The 5,164-nt window shown below is 40.9% G+C and overlaps 1 pseudogene; it reads right to left on the bottom strand.

Annotated features, from left to right (window-relative positions):
- Positions 1 to 326: 326 nt before the first annotated feature.
- The window catches only part of LOC106735089 (olfactory receptor 4C15-like), a 5,209-nt pseudogene continuing 371 nt past the window's right edge, over positions 327 to 5,164 (bottom strand).

The raw sequence follows: 5,164 nt of genomic DNA, 5'->3' as shown, positions 1-5,164 counted from the left end.
TTGAATATATTCTTGCCTTTCCTCCACAAAGGATTTAAAACTTGGAATGAATAGGAGGTATCCTAGTAGGCAATTTGTCTATTGATTCATTTTTTTTGTTAAATATTAAATTCTAAGTAATCATAAATTTCTCTTTAATTCATGCATACTGTTAATAAGTTACAAATTCAATAGATGAGGAATATGAAAATGAAAACATTTTTGACCATCACCTCAAAGCTTTATCTACAATATCACATTATCTTTCTCAGTGGAAGGTATATTACAAAACTTTTTATCCAAGATCATTTTTACTTATTTACGCCTACTTTTCTAAGTTTAATGTTTTATTTTTCATCAGAATCAACCCTCAATCTTTTCCACACTTTCCTCATGTTTTTTTTTTTTTTTATGTCCTTATTCCTGAAAGTATAAATAAAAGGATTGAGCAAAGGAGTTAGGACAGTATAAAATATTGCCACCATTTTTTCAGAGGAGAGAGTAGTTGGAGGTCCTACATATTCAAACACACATGGGACAAAAAAACAAAACCACAACAGCAATGTTAGATCCACAGGTGGAGAGTGCTTCCCACTGCTCTGCCAAACTATGGGCTCTCAATGAAAGCAAAATGATGCCATAGGAGATAAATGACAAGGAGAAGATTAAAATGCAGAAGAACCCATTGTTCATGACCACCAAAATGCCAACAATATGTGTGTCCATACAGGCAAGCTTCAATAATGGGTACAAGTCACATATGAAATGATCGATGGCATTGGGGCCACAAAAGGGCAATTGGAAAGTAAAGAGAATTTGTATCATGAAATGCGAGAAGCCCCTGTGCAGGCTACTCCCATCAGAATGCCACAGAACCTCCAGTTCATGATAGAAAGGTAGTGCAAGGGCTTACAAATGGCCACGTAACGGTCATAAGCCATGGCCATGAGGACAATCACCTCTACCCCAGCAAAGAAGTGTTCAGCAAAGATTTGGACCATGTAACCTTGGAAAGAGATGGTTTTCCTCTCAGAGAGGTGTCCCGACCCGGGAGACAGTCAAACAGGTTCCCTGGGGGAGGGAGTGAGAGATGGGACAAACACACACACACACAGAGTGGAGACAATACAAGGTACTGATCAAGTCTTCTTCTTCTTCCTCCGTTTATTGAGGAAAAATGGTGAGTTATATACAGGCTGGTGGGCACCAATTGGTTGCCTGAAATGCAACTGAGATAGAACAGCATGAACCAATCATTGGTGTGGGTGGATCTCCCCCGTTGCCTAGAAACCCAACCACCCCTTGGGGAGAACAGTAGGTCACATGATTTCTGAGAAATGGTTTGCTCAGTGAGGAAGTGAAGCTTAATGGTTTCCAAGATGGTGGATAGCTCAAGATGGCGGATAGTTCAAGATGGCTTCTGTATGCAGTGCCCTCCACATGTCCCTCTTCTTTATTTTTTCAAAGAAAGGAGAAATACCTGGGGGAATCATGCCTGTCTTATGTTGGAGTCATTTTTAGAGCTACATGTCCATCCTTACCCATCATTAGAGAATCCCATTGTGATGATGGGTTTTCTGTCTTAGGTGGGAGGGCTGTACAGTTGTTAGGCTCAGACTCTCTTACCATCTTTGGCTAATCTATTCACCACCTTAGGCAGGAGCAATGTCTAGGCTCCACGATCCTCAGTCTCCAGGTTGTGGTAGTGGACTTGGATAGGCTGCATTTTTATGGAGTCATCAATTTGGCATTTAATGAAAGCCATGAGCTTATTAAAGAGAATAGGCCCCAAAGAGTGAACAATCAGTAAACCCAGAATTAGACCAATTATGGGGAGGAAAAAGGGGAGGAGTCCATCCCATGCAGACCATAAGGGACTGTCACGAATGATGCCAGACTTGTTGGCATAAAAGCTGCAGCGTTCATTTTTATGGAGTCATCAATTTGGCATTTAATGAAAGCCATGAGCTTATTAAAGAGAATAGGCCCCAAAGAGTGAACAATCAGTAAACCCAGAATTAGACCAATTATGGGGAGGAAAAAGGGGAGGAGTCCATCCCATGCAGACCATAAGGGACTGTCACGAATGATGCCAGACTTGTTGGCATAAAAGCTGCAGCGTTCCTGTAAAGCAAGACAGAGCCCCACCCCCACCCCCATTCTGCCAGGAGGAGCAGTGCCAGGATCAAAACCAGCAGCAATAGTGTCGAAGAAGCAAAATAGGATCAGGTATTTAAGAAGGATCTTCATTTTGTTAATCTGTGGAAGGAGAGAGAAATATCTCAGGGTTTTCATCATCCCTGGATAGCTTGTTAGAATCAATTTGTTTGATTAACCTTTCTGGTAACCAATGAGCAACATCCATTTTCTGAGAATAGATGCAGACAGACCCTGTGCCCCAAATGAGGACAGGGTTCAGACCATTCCATGTATTGTCCAGAGGATCTTTCCACAAAACTGAGGCAAATTTTGTTTTGGTAGTTGAATGCCAGAAGTGCTCAGCAGCTGAGTCTCCATCTTTACAAGAGACAGGAAATTTAGTACAAAAAGATCATGTGCCAGAAGGTTTTTTTGGCAAGCACTTAATCTGTAAAAGCTCTCCCTTTTTTAGCCTTTGCAGAGTATTTTTCAAGGAAAGATGAGCACGTTCAACAATGCCTCATCCCTGGGGATTGTATGAAATTCCCATAACTTGTTTAATGTGAAGTTGTTTACAAAAAGAGGCAAAATTGTTTCCTGTGTAACCTGGGCCATTATCTGTCTTAATTTGTTGAGGTTTACCCATAACCAGAAGTGCGGCAAGTACATGGGAAATAATATGTTTGCTGGCCTCACCACTTTGTGCCATGGCAAAAATGAAACTGCTAAAGGTATCAACAGAAACGTGAACATAAAACAAAATCATGGGTAGATAAAAAATATAAAATTTATCTGGAAGAAGATAGTTATCAATAGTTCCAGTAAAGGAAGCACATGCGATAGGCCAGAAATCTGTTTGTTGGAATCACCAATTAACTTGGTCTTTAGTATATGGCTGGATGATTGTATCAGGATCTTTGCCATATGTCCAGGCTGACCACAATTGAAGCTATTGCCTCCATTACTACAGTTAAGAAATTGGTGAACAATATATCCTTTAGGAGCAGCGGCCAGAGCCAATCCCTGTTGGTATGCTGACCCAATATCAGAACATAGGCAAATATATCCTGATAAATCTGTCTTTTTTCTATATGACCTGATTGCTGCTTGACAAGCAGAATTAACTTTTTTTTTTTTTTTTTGAGGCTTTTGCAATATGGTGTGTGCACAAACTGGAGAGAGAGACAAAGACAAAGACAGAGACAGAGACGGCAAGAGAAAATTTGCGACATCATTCCCATGCCCCGGGAGGAATGACCATGCCACAATCCCTTCTCCTCCTTTCCCCTCCTGGAATCTTGGGCACGCATACACATGCAGCCCTTGTTTTATTGTTGTAAGGGAGGTACTTAAGTCTCCTTTAGTAGTTTTTTCCAAGCTCTCATGGCTGCTGTATTAATTTGAGCAAATAGCCCTGGATCATATTGCATTTGAGTGTCCCTAGTTGTATAATTGTCTTCTCCCAATAACATATCCACTGTCCAGCCATTGTTGGCCTGGGCATTACAGTATGCGGTCTCCCTACAATTTTCCACATATTCTGATTTCCAAAGTAAGTAATCCCCTCCAGGGAGCACAGCATGGGTCAATGTTTGCCAATCTATTGGTGTAAACCAATTTTCTGCCACCGAGTCAACTATGGCTAAAGTATATGGAGCTGTAGCTCCATATTGAGCAACTGCTGTTTAAATTTGTTTTATAATGTTAAAATCAAAGCCATGTATGTGGCTCCATGTTTGCCCTTGTTGATCTATGGTTTCTGTTACTGGGAAGGCTTCCCGATCCTCAAAGTTCATTGATGGCTGTGGTATCTGAACTGGTTTAGTTTTTGTGCCAGGGGTAAAAGTGGGCTGAGAGATTCTGTGATGAATCTGTACTTTTAGATTTACCCACTTTCAGTTTTTCTAATTGTGATATTAATTCTTGATGTTTTTTTTAAATTGAATTTGTTCTTCAAATTGTTTAATTTTATTCAAAATCTCTTCCCTAGGGTCAATAAGTGGCATCACCAAAGCTGATGCAGATGCGACTGGGTTTTAAGAGGTGGTCGTTTTTTGAAAGGTGGCCATTTTGAATTATTGTATTTGACTGCCTTTGTTTCTTAAGTTTTTTCTTCAGATGGCCATTTTGGGTTATTGCACGTGGCAGTCTTTGTTTCTAAAGTTTCTTTTTTGACAGCCATTTTTGAGTTATTATGTTTGTCTGAACTAGTTGATGACTTGTTCTTCTTTGGCTCTTGTAGAGCCTTTAGGTTGTTTTTCTTTTTTAGTTTTTTTAGATTTTGGGGGTTTTGTCTTGCCTTTGGGGCTTTTAACTTCTTCCTCACTATCTAGGGAAATAAAATCCTCTCCCTGTTCTTTTTCAATTTTAGAATCCTTGGTTAGATCTGAGGTAGCTATAGCCTCCTCCTGGGGTTGATCATTTTGCATAATCTGCTCACCCTTAGTGACCATAACAGCAAGGGTTTCTATTAAGCCCTGAACGGCTATTTCGTGCTAAGCTTTTGTCCCATTATTACCCTTATTACTTGTCCCATTATTACCCAGACTTAAAATAAAACATAAGTAAATACTTACCAGGATGTCTTCTCTTCATCCTTCTATGTTTTTCGCTGGCCTTTCTCAGGACAAGTCTATGCTGTCCCCTTCTGGACAAGTCTATGCCATCCCCTTCTGGATGAGTCTATGCCATACTCTTCTCTTTTCTTACTTGCTCTGCACTGGAACTTTCCTCGGGAGCTCTTCACTGGATCCCTCATACCCAGGTCCATGTTCAGGCACCACATGTCCCGACCTGGGGGACAGTCGAACAGGTTCCCTGGGGAAGGGAGTGAGAGATGGGACAAATACACGCAAACACGCACACAGAGTGGAGACAATACAAGGTGCTGATCAAGTCTTCTTCTTCCTCCATTTATTGAGGAAAAATGGAGAGTTATATACAGGCTGGTGGGCACCAATTGGTTGTCCGAAATGCAACTGAGATAGAACAGCATGAACCAATCATTGGTGTGGGTGGATCTCTCCCGTTGCCTAGAAACCCAACC

The sequence above is a fragment of the Tupaia chinensis genome, unplaced genomic scaffold (assembly GCF_000334495.1).
Source record: "Tupaia chinensis unplaced genomic scaffold, TupChi_1.0 Scaffold000293_1, whole genome shotgun sequence".
Taxonomy (NCBI): domain Eukaryota; kingdom Metazoa; phylum Chordata; class Mammalia; order Scandentia; family Tupaiidae; genus Tupaia; species Tupaia belangeri.
This window is presented reverse-complemented; position numbering and strand designations above follow the sequence as displayed.